Raw genomic sequence first — 12,058 nt, 5'->3', positions numbered from 1 at the left:
CTTCCACCATGTGAAGACACAGCAAAAAGGCAGCAGCTTTATTTTTAGTTTTTTAAGGAACCTTCATACTGTTCTCCACAGTAGCTGTAACAATTTACATTCCCATCAACAGTGCAAGAGGGTTCCCTTTTCTCCACATCCTCTCCAGCATTTATTGTTTGTGTATAGCACAGGGAACTCTACTCAGCGCTCTGGGGTGACCTAAATGGTAAAGGAATCCGATAAAGAGGGGATATATGTATACGAAAAGCTGATTCACTTTACTATACAGTGACTATATACAAAGCTAACACAGCATTGTAAAGCAACTAGACTGTCATAAAAATTAAGGGAGAAAAAAGGCACTAGGAATGAGGAAATGAACCCTCATCCAACCACGCTGGCACCCTGATCTTGGACTTCCCAGCCTCTAGAATTATGAGAAATAAGTTTCTATTGATTACAAGCTGCAAGGAGATTCAACCAGTCCATTCTGAAGGAGATCAGCCCTGGGATTTCTTTGGAAGGAATGATGCTAAAGCTGAAACTCCAGTACTTTGGCCACCTCATGCGAAGAGTTGACTCAGTGGAAAAGACTCTGATGCTGGGAGGGATTGGGGGCAGGAGGAGAAGGGGACGACAGAGGATGAGATGGCTGGATGGCATCACTGACTCGATGAATGTGAGTCTGGATGAACTCTGGGAATTGGTGATGGACAGGGAGGCCTGGCGTGCTGCAATTCATGGGGTCGCAAAGAGTCAGACATGACTGAGCGACTGAACTGAATTGAACTTGGACAAGTTTGTTCCACCAACTGAGGTGCTCCCCTGTCACTCCTCCCCCGTGCGGGAGAGGGTCCCTTCCTCCCTTCTTCCTCCCAGGAACAGATGCCTCCCTTTTCGTGTTCCACACAAAGTAGCGCTGTTAGTTTCTTTCAGTTCAAGGCACCAGTTCACCTACAGGTGCTGGAGTTCTCCCTTGAAAGGGAGTATCATAGTATCTACCCAATAAAACTGTGCCTCTTGTGACCTGCTAGGAAATTAAGATTTCCTCCCTGGCATTACACATACGCACAATCACAGGCATCTATTACCCTACTGGATTGCCAGCAACTTGAGAATAGGAATTTGGAGAAGTCAGTAAATGTTGAATTGGTACAGGAATTCCCTAGTTAACTGAGGAAATGGTATTAGCCCCATTTTATAAATTAGGAAATGACAGTTTGCAGAGACTAAGTGATTATTACTTCTGAGGTTCTTGGACCCTTTACTCAATAGAAATTGATAAGAGGCCAGCAGAGGAATTCAGGCGAGGCATTCTGGGGACTTGAGCTGTAGCAAGAGGGAGTGAAAACAAGTAACAGGTGCCCTTGTTGGAGCTTAGGGAGTGGGTTGATTTCTGAAATGGAGTGAAGGTTGGGGTGGGTCCTTAAATGGAGTGAGGGTGGGGGCGGGCCCAGGGGTGGGGCTGGAGGTGTGGCTTAGGTGGTCTGCCCACCCCGCTGGTGGTGCTGTGTGCAGGGGTCATGTGCAGTTCCCTGCTTTCACTCCAGATTCCTCAGAAATGGCAGTTGGGTTTTTGGTGATTTTGTGTTTTCTTACTCATAATTTGCCACAACTGGGCATGCATGCAGTTATTTTTAGTCCCCTGTAGTTTCTTTGTATTTTGTTGTTCAAGGAAATGTTTGTCCAGGTGACAAAGAATCCCAGGTTTTAGGTGCCAGCTTGTCTCAGGACCACTCTACTGACGATCTGAGAGCTAGCCTTCAAACACAAGCCCACGGAGGCAGGATGTATCTGCATCAGACTCACAAATCCGTTCTTCCCCCGGCCCCCTGCTGAAGCGGCCCAGGAATGAACCAAAGGAGGTGAAACATCAAGCTTGGACCTCACCATTTCTGAGATGCATGTCTTAGTCCGTGAGTTTGCTGTTTCAGACTCAGCCAAAGCAAAAAGGCTTCGGAAAAGATTAACAAAATGCTCCTGATTCTATTTCCATTTCATGTCTGAGCTTGTTGGGGACGTCTCATCTGTAAGACAGTTCTATTTGTTGAATTTAATGCGTGCCCTTGGTCACGACAGCAACATGTGCGTTGGTCCTTTTCAGACAAGGGTGCTCTACTTTGTCCCTGGATGAGACAGTGGGAAGAGAGAACCTACACAAACATCCTCAAGGACTTAGACCAGTTGTGCTGGCTGTTTACAAAACCAAAAGCTTCTGTTCTTACTGTAGTAATATTACAAAAATGTGCTCAAAATCGTTGGTTTAGACCACTGTATAGAATGATATATAGAGTAATACAGAATCCTCTAAGTGGTTTAGCAGACTAATAAGTGAAATTTATGGGCTGAAATTAAACAGAGGAATTGTTCAATTCCTAAGTGGACCACACAGCAACATATGGTTGTGTGAAAGTGCCTTTGTGATGAGAATGAAGCAATCCAGAGGAGTTGATGATTGGATGTGGGCCACTCTGTCTTCTCCCAAAGTATCTGATAATCTATTAAACGCTTCTCGCATGATGACAGTGACAGAAAAGAGCCTGTGGTTAAAAGCTGGATAAAACATTGAAGAACTATTTAACTGCTCTGAATTCTGTCAAAGCCTCAGAATTGTTCCTCTGATGCTTTATTCCTCAGTCTAGTTAATGCCGTAAGAACTCATCACAATGAGAGATCTCATCTGGACCCATCAATCTCAGTTCCAGGAAAGAACCTCTGCTCATGTGCATAAGGATAAGTACAGTAAGATGTTCACAGCATGCACACTGTCCTGTCAACTCTGCGACCCTGCGGGGAAGCACTTCAAAGCAGCCGCACAGCTCAGGAGTTAGGATAAACACTCTGATGTGAGAGATACATCTGGGTTTGAATCTTAGTTCTGCTACTTATCCCCTGGGTGACCCTGAGTGGGTTAGCTAGCCTCTCTGTGTCTCAGTTTCCTCATTTGTAAAATGAAGGTGGAAATGATGCAACCTATGAAGATACATGAATGAGAATTTGTAAAGCACTTAGAACCGTGCCTAGCAGATTGTGACTCTTGTATATATGTCCATCCCATGGGGAAATGCCAAAATAAACTGTGACATAGTCATCCAGCGGTGCAATTTCGTAATAAACAGAAGCCCAAGTGAATGAATTAGGTCCACATATATCAAATAAGGCCTTGAAGATAGAACACTGAGTGAGAAGAGCAAGTTGTAGAACAGTAATTAAAATATGCTGTTTTGGTAGATTTGAAAAGCAAAACAGTATGACATATTTTGATGGACACACAGACAGTTAAAGTGTAAAAACGTGAGCCAGGGCTTCCCTGGTGCTCCAGTGATTAAGAATCTGCCTTGCAATGCAAGGGACCTGAGTTTGATCCCCAGTCTGGGCAGATCCCACATGCCTGGGAGCAACCACGCACATTCACCGCAACTAGACAAAGCCCAAGTGCAGCAGCAAGGACCCAGCACAGCCGAAAATGAGCAAATAAATAAACCTTAAAAAAAAAAAAAAAAAGCATGAGCCAGAGCCTATTCCCCAAATACGCTATTTTGGATAACTCTGAGAAGAGAACAAGGAAGCTGCAACTCTGGGACTTCTTGGAGGTCCAGTGGTTAAGACACCACGCTTCCACGCTGCAGGGGGTCGATCCCTGGTCAGGGAACTAAGATCCCACATGCTATGGGGAGCTGCCAACAAATGAAAACAAGCTTCAGTTCTGCGTGCGACAAAGTTAGCATCCGGTGGGACAGAGGTTTTCAAATTCATGTGGGTGAGTGGGCTGCTTTGGAGGTGGTCCTGAGTCCGCTGTTAAACGTGAAACTGTTTAACTCAGAATGGAACTGGAGCCCATGTGCTGAAACTGTTTAACTCAGAATGGAACTGGAGCCCATGTGCTGGTATTCGAACCCAGACAAAACCCTCCTTGGGAATTGAACCCATGATCTTTCAATTAGAATCACTCAGCTGGTGTCTGGATTACTGAGGCTCAGGTCCTTTGCGTCTCATCACAGAAAGAATTCAGTGAGAGACAAAGTGATAGGTAAGAAATGGATTCATTTAGAGAGAAACACACTCCACAAACAGAGTGTAGGCCATGGCAGAGGGCAAGTGTGGGGGCCTCGAAATGTGGTGTGGTTAGCTTTTATGGGCTGGGTCATTTCATAGGCTAATGAGTGGGCAGATTATGCCAACTGTTTGGGGGAAGGGGGTGGAGATTTCCAGGGGTTGGCCCACTGCCCACATTTTGGTCTTTGAAGGCTGACCTTGGATCTGTCACAGCGCCTCTGACTGTGTCACTTAGCTTATCAGTGTGTTACAATGAGCCTATACTGAGGATGAAGGTCTAGACAAGTTGACTTGTCTGCCATCTTGGACCCATTTGGTTCTAAGCAGCTTATGTTGTGCCCTGGGGCTATGTCTTTCTTTCAGAGGTTGTGCCCAGCCCCCTTCCCCCCTATTTCTTATGGATTTGCATGTCACCTAAGGTCCCCACCCGCAAGACCTCTGCCTAAGCACCCTGCATCATGTTTATCTTTTCACCGTTAGACCCCAGGGCTTGCCTCAGTGTCTGACTCTCAGCAGCTACTTAATCATTTGTTGAATTAAATTTTAAAATGGGACATTTGGGCTTTTTAATTTTTTTTTTTTTTTTTGCTGAAGTATAGTTGATTTACAATGTTGTATTAATTTCTGCTGTACAGCAAAGAGATTCAGTTATATATATATATATTCTTTTTAAAATATTCTTTTCCATTGTGGTTTATCACCGGATATTGAATATAGTTCCCTGTGCTACACAGTAGGCCCTTGTTTTTTATCCATTCTATATATGTATAGCAAAACATTTTTGTAAAATGTTTGAACCATTCGAATGTCAAGACATTTATAAACATGTAGTATAATCAAGTAGAAAGGTACTGCTGCTGCTAAGTCACTTTAGTCGTGTCTGACTCTGTGTGACCCCATAGACGGCAACCCACCAGGCTTCCCTGTCCCTGGGATTCTCCAGGCAAGATCACTGGAGTGGGTTGCCATTTCCTTCTCCAATGCAGGAAAGTGAAAAGTGAAAGTGAAGTCGCTCAGTCGTGTCCGACTCTTTGCGACCCCACTGACTGCAGCCTACCAGGCTCCTCCATCCATGGGATTTTCCAGGCAAGAGTACTGGAGTGGGGTGCCATTGCCTTCTCCAAGCATATAGTTAGGTATTCCTTTTTATCCAAGTCTGAGAATCCCTGCTATTTATAAGGGCTATTTATTTCATTTACACTTAAGGCAGTTACTAAAGTGGTTGGATTTCAGTTTTTCTTTTTGCTATTTGTTTTCTATTTATCCTGTGTTTTTTGTTTTCTCTTTTCTTCCTTTTTTACCTCTTGTTGAAAGGTAACTTACACTAAAAGAGCTGAGTTAGCTGTGTGATGGGTTAATCAACAAAGGAGGGAGTGGTCGAGATGATGAAGGGCATCACAGCACAGTGGCTTTCCAGTCATCACACAGACATGAAAGGCAGTGCTGAGAATTAAGCGCTGAGATGATGGAGGTGCCATTGAGGCGATTCTGAACTGTAGACGCTTCATCACTTCAAAGTTATATGATAAACATAAGGCACACATTCAGATAGCTCACCCCCACCACAATCTCACATCCTTCTGGCTTGTCACTCACTCACAGCCATATCCTTCCCTCTTCTCCATCCCCTCAGAGGCCTCTAGCACACAGATCCCTCACTTCCTCCCACTCACATAACCCTTTATTTTCCTCCTTTCTGTCCCTCATCAAGTTAGTGTCCACGATTGAACTCTAAGAGTTAGATCCTCTGAAAGGATCTTCAACCTACATCTTGCCAACTCCCTAGATCCCCTTACCCTGTTTTCTTTGAGCCCTCCTGGTGGAACCCCAATCCTGGATAAACGCATCTTAATTTTAAGGTGTCCTTCACCTCAGGTTGCTGATCTGTGGAAGAAACTCACAAAGCACGATGTGCCTCAGGAAATGATTCTGACGCAGTAGTCAACACCACGCAGACAATCTGGAAGCCACAGAGCAGAAAGCCCCACACAGCACATCAGGGAGTTTGCACCACGTGGGTTAACAGATCAACCTAACACATTATTGACTGGGGGATTTTGCAGAAACTAATGCCTGTGGCCAGCAATCCGTTATGTAAGTGAACATTGATGCGTCTCCAATCAAGACATGTTAATACATCTCTAGTCGGCAAGTTGTTAAAAGACTCAGGAAGTAGCGAGGGGAAAGGCAGAGGGCAGGTCAGCACGCTCAGAATGGGGTGCGGGCAGGGCAGGACTCTGTGTTCTGCATGTTGGCTGTCTCGTTTCTCCCCCTGCCACACCAACTTCCTCACTGATGATGAGGACCAGAGGAGGGGTTGGACAGGAGGGCCAGTATCTCCCCATCAGAGAGCCTCAGGGCCGCACCCCAGCCAGAGGGGCTCACCAACAGCCTGATCATCCTCCATGCCTTTCACCCGCATCTGGGGTGAGCTGCATATGCGGGGCAGTGTAGATGACACCAGGTATGGCCAGGGCAGGAATGGCGGTGCCATCAACCTGGGGGTGGCAGGACTCATGTCTTATGAATACGTACGGTCTGGTTTGGTGTTCCCAGCCCTTCTGTGTAGACTGACACTCTCCTTTGCTCCATCCTTTTGATTTATACACATGTGTATAAATGTGTATAAAGCACACACACGTGCTTTATTTATCCTATCTTTGACATGTCTTACAGATTGATTACTTAAAACGTTATGTAATTTCCGCCTCTGCGTCACAAGTTCATTCTTGTTATCCATCCCAGTTGCTTTTCTTGTTTCCTATACAGCAGAACTGAATTTCCTTGTGTAATATATATATTTTTTAAGTTTAATGATTTTTTACAGTCTTCTAAAAACTTAGCATTTATTGATTTTTGGCTGTGTTGGGTCTGCACTGCTGTGATGGGCTTTCTCTGGTTGCGGCAAGCGGGGGCTAATCTCCAGTGGTGGTGCATGGGCCTCTCATTGCGCTGACTTCTCTGCTGCAGAGTATGGACTTAGTTGCCCCTCAGCCTGTGGGATCTTCCTGGACCAGGGACCGAACCCGTGTCCCCTGCATTGTCAGGTGGATTCGTAACCATTGGACCACCAGGGAGGTTCTGTAATACTTTAAACATCTATATTTCTGGGATGCTCCTCCCTTGCCCTGGCTTCATCAGGCTAGCTCCTTCCTCTGCCAGCCTTTCCTCATGCTCTTTGCATGGTCACACCCTCTTCCTGGAGGCTCAAAGGCAACGTGTCCTTCCTCTGTGGTGACCCTGATTGTCCTTTCCTCCATGAAGGCAGGAGCCATGTCTGGCTCAAACTTTGCTGGATCCAGGCACATAATATTTGTTAAATGACCGAAAAGGAGTTAAACCTCGCCAGGCATATACACAGGCAGAATTACAACTGAGTCTCTGTTCTCTTTCCTATTTGAATTTATGTCTTATCACTTTCGCATTTCTGGTGTGCATGAGCTGTGCTTGCAAACTCTACAAAACATTCCACCTTTTCCTCTGATGACCTAAAACTTGGATTGAACTCTCGTACTGATTCCAGGAATCACATCTCCTCTGCAAGGCCTTCCTTAACTTTTCCAAGGTTGGTGTATTCCAATAGCACCTGGGTTTCCTTTACCTCTGGTGCTAATCACAGTATTTTGTGACTGCTCTTTGTTTGCTGGGGTTTATTATTTATTTGGCTGCACCAGCTCTTAGTTGAAGCATGTGGGCTCTTTTCACGGTGGCAAGCAGACTCTTAGTTGCTTCTGTGGGATCTAGTTCCCTGACCAGGGATCGAACCTTGGCCCCCTGCACTGGGAGCATGGAGTCTTAGCCACTGGACCACCGGGGAAGTCCCTGTGGTCATTTATTAGTCCATCTCTCCATTAGTCTTTGCCTTGCCAGTCTTTCAGCTCAGTGCCTTTTACTCAGCAGATGGCTGGGTCAGTGTTTGTGGAGGAAGGAGCAGAGGCAGGCCTAGGCATCAAGCCTTCCTTCTCTTGGGCTTCACCATGATCCTATTTGCCTTCAGTGGTCCATCCTCTCCTGAGCAGAAGGCACCCCAGCCCGGCCTTGTCCCTCCAAACCCGTGGCAGCTCAAGAGAAGCCCAAGTAGAGGAAGGGAACAGTGGCCCTCTCCCTTCTCCAGCCCAACACTCCTTCCCCCGGAGCACCCTGGCATGTGTCCTCCAGAAGCTCCCATCTTCCGTTGAATCGTATCAGAGCTCCTCCTGGAGTGTAAAGTGAGCGGTCGGGGGAGTCCTTTCTGTCCTCTTTGATACCAGATCAAAGAGAAGAGAATCCGGGAGCGTCCATTAATTCAGGGAGCAGATACTCACCATCGACCTCTTTGTAATGCCATTTGATAAATGGCTGTTATAGCAGAGAAGTGATTTTCGTCATTGTCATTTGTCTATTTTTAGACCAAGGAGTTCATCTGACATTGCAGAGGCCTCTGCGCTGTGTGAATCTCACTGTCCCACTGTTTATAGCTTTGCAAATGAGGAGTGGCCGGCGCCTTCAGACCACGCTCTCTTTGGACCACTCCCCCACCCCGATCCCTTCGCTCGTAGAGAACAAGGGCATTTTATTAGCCTGACCTTGACTGACTCAGGAGGTATAGGGGCTGCTCTTGCTTCTCTGAGAAGTTTCTTGTTTTTCCCAGTTGTCTACATCCATGCCCTTTGCGTGTGGCTTCACAGCTCCCCCTGCTGGAGGTGGCGAGTATTTCAACACACACTGGGCGTGGCCTGTGGGAGGCAGTGACCTAACACGTCTGCGCCTCAAACTTAAGAAACCTCACCTGTGCTTCTGACTGTGCCATAAAAAGGGACTGGTAGTGGCTGTCCCTTCAGCATGAATCCCAGAACCAGGCAAGCAAAGTAGAGCCACTCCATCCAATTCACAATCTACAGCTGTCACCCTCCTGACTTGCAGATCCATGAACGAGAGTGAGCACTGAGCTGTGGTGTGGTTTCTTATGCAGCAGTCACTGACTGACACAGCTCTCTACCCTCTGTGTTTCTCTAGCCTCCTAGAAGAAAGGAAACCAACATTTCTAGGCACCTGCAGAGCGTTTTCACATACACTATTATATTTACTTTTTCAAACGTCCTATGAGGTAGGCATTCTTTGTTGCGTCCTACAGACAAGGCAACTGAGGCTCAGAGAATGAAGTAACTCATCTGAAGTTGTGCTTTTAGTAAGTGACAGATTTAGGATTCCAAACCAGGTCTTCTGACTTCACGAGAAACCCCACTTGCACTGCCAAATCCTTTAGAGAGATCAGATGAGGTCGACAGAGCATCTGATTGCCGGCTCCATGGAAGGTAATTATAGGCTTTGTACCCCAACACTAGTCATCAGGGGAGAGAGATCTTCACCTCATTGTGTATAAATCAGAAGGAAAAACTGTTTAACAGTGTGTAAGATGGGATCAGGCACCACTGTCACAGACGAAATTCACCCTAATAGTTATGCCAATGCGGATAATGAACCCCCATGCATAATTAGCTATTTGGAATTACCCTTTTATCTTTTGAGATCAAAATATCATCCTGTCCTCTGACTCAGAATGCCTCTGATATGCTTGCTGAATTAATGTAATGTCTGTCGTTTTGGAAACCCAGTACCATCCTCCCTCCTAGCATTTGAAATTCATTTCTTACAAAATTATCACACTGCAATTCGCCATAAGGCTTCTTTGCACAGATTTTGGTCAAGAAGCTTTGAAGTAATTTTAATAGTATGCCTTAGGTGGGTAGAAAAACAATGTTGATTTTTAACCTAAACAGAACACAAAGGTATGGGAGAAAAACTTTTTCTTTGATCTCCTAAAAGCAAGATTTCTCACATATCTCCAGGTAGCAAATGAACAAGGAGGAACAAGATGAAAAAAATCAGGGCAGAGAAGGGTACAAATGAATGTCTTCTTTTGTGCATAAAACCCAAGTCACTCAAAGGGTATTAAATTATTTTGTAATTTGAGAAATATGGACAATAGCCCCCGGCGATGGCACCCCACTCCAGTACTCTTGCCTAGAAAATCCCATGGACGGAGAAGCCTGGTAGGCTGCAGTCCATGGGGTTGCGAAGAGTCGGACACAACTGAGCAACTTCACTTTGACTTTTCACTTTCATGCATTGGAGAAGGAAATGGCAACCCACTCCAGTGTTCTTGCCTGGAGAATCCCAGGGACGGGGGAACCTGGTGGGTTGCCTTCTCTGGGGTCGCACAGAGTCAGACACGATTGAAGTGACTTAGCAGCAGCAGCAGCAGCATCCACAGGGGATTATGTTCCAAGACCCCCAATTTTGGCACCCTGAAGCCACAGCTAGTACCAAACCCTATATACAGTTTATTTTTTCCTATACATACATACTTATGATAAAGTTTGATTTGTAAATTAGGCACAGTAAGACATTAACAAATGCAACCAATGTAAAACCGAATGATTATAACAATATATTGTCATAAAAGTTATAGAACTGTGGCCTCTCAAAATGTCTTTTTAAAAAAATATTTTTATTTTTTTAACTGTGCTGGGTCTTAGTTATGGCACTTGAGATCGTCAATCTTCATTGTGGCATTTGAACTCTTAGGTGCATTATGAGGGATGTAGTTCCCTGACCAGGGATCAAACCCAGACCCCATGCATTGGGAGCACAAAGTCTTAATCACTGGATCACTGGGGAACTCCCCTCAAAGTATTTTACTGCAGTATACGCACCATTCTTCTGCTTGTGATGATGTGAGATGGTAAGACACCTGCATGATGAGATGAAGTGAGCTAGTAGAATTTCCTAGAATAAGGGCATTTGGGGGAGTCTTGCAGAGACAGCAGACACTTCTTATTCATTGTCAAAGCCGTTAGTGACTCTGGCTTTGCCAATTCCAGAATGGCCAAAGGATACATGTCAACATCCATGACCTCTAATGTTAACAGGGAGTTGGTATGGGGTAGACCCCTCCAGTTGAAGAAGGAAATGGCAACCCACTCCAGTGTTCTTGCCTGGAGAATCCCAGGGACGGGGAGCCTGGTGGGCTGCCGTCTATGGGGTCGCACAGAGTCGGACACGACTGAAGGGACTTAGTGGCAGCGGCAGCAGCAGCAGCAGACCCCTCCAGTACTGAGACCACCGCGCATGCAATTCAATATGGTTGATATTGTGGATGGCATTTAGCATTTCCATGAAGCTGAAGAGGAAGTGGAGGAAGTGGCAGAGCAATACAATTCATTGAGTTTAAAAAAAGGCAGAGGACTCACCACCAGGTGTTGGAATTCTGGCCCTAATCCAAATATTGCAATTTTTTGTCCCCATATTCCCTTATAGGAAACTTCTTACTAAATAGTTGGGATTGAGTTGTAAAGTTGAATAAAAACAAGTTATGTCCAGCCCTTTTGGGGGTTTTATTGTTTGTTTGCTTGTTTTAAAACAACTGTTAGAATTTCATTTTCTTAATCTTTGTGATATATTTTCTAAGAGTTAAAGTTGTAATAGCCCCATTTTAGTTTAGCTGTCTTCATGTTTGAAGGAGAGCAGGAAACATATTTATCGACTTTACCCATATGTTTTCTTTTTTCATTAATTAACTAGTTTATTTCTTTTATTATTTTTGGCTGCACTGGGTCTTCTACTGCGTGAGAGCTTTCTGTAGCTGTGGCGAGCAGGGGCTCCTCTCCGGTTGTGGCCGTGGACTTCTCATTGCCGGGGCTTCTCGTTGCAGAGCACAGGCTCTAAGTGCGAGGCCTCCACTGGTCGCGGCTCCCCAGCTCAGTTGCTGCACACCATACGGAATCTTTCCAGACCAGGGATGGAACCCGTGTCCTCTGCATTGGCAGGCAGATGCTTATCCACTGTACCGCCTGGAAGGTCCACCCATATGTTTTCTTATTTCATGTTCAAAACAATTTAATGTTCAAAGTATGCCCTGTGAGTCTCATTTCACAGATTAGGAATCTGAGACCTGAAGAGGTTATATATTTTCCTTGCTCAAGGTCACATAACTCACAAATACGATTCGGTTTTGAACTCAGCTTTGATGGGCCTGCAA

The sequence above is a fragment of the Bison bison genome, unplaced genomic scaffold (assembly GCF_000754665.1).
Source record: "Bison bison bison isolate TAMUID 2011002044 unplaced genomic scaffold, Bison_UMD1.0 scf7180017864462, whole genome shotgun sequence".
NCBI classification, from domain to species: Eukaryota; Metazoa; Chordata; class Mammalia; order Artiodactyla; family Bovidae; genus Bison; species Bison bison.
Note: the sequence above shows the minus strand (reverse complement) of the source record.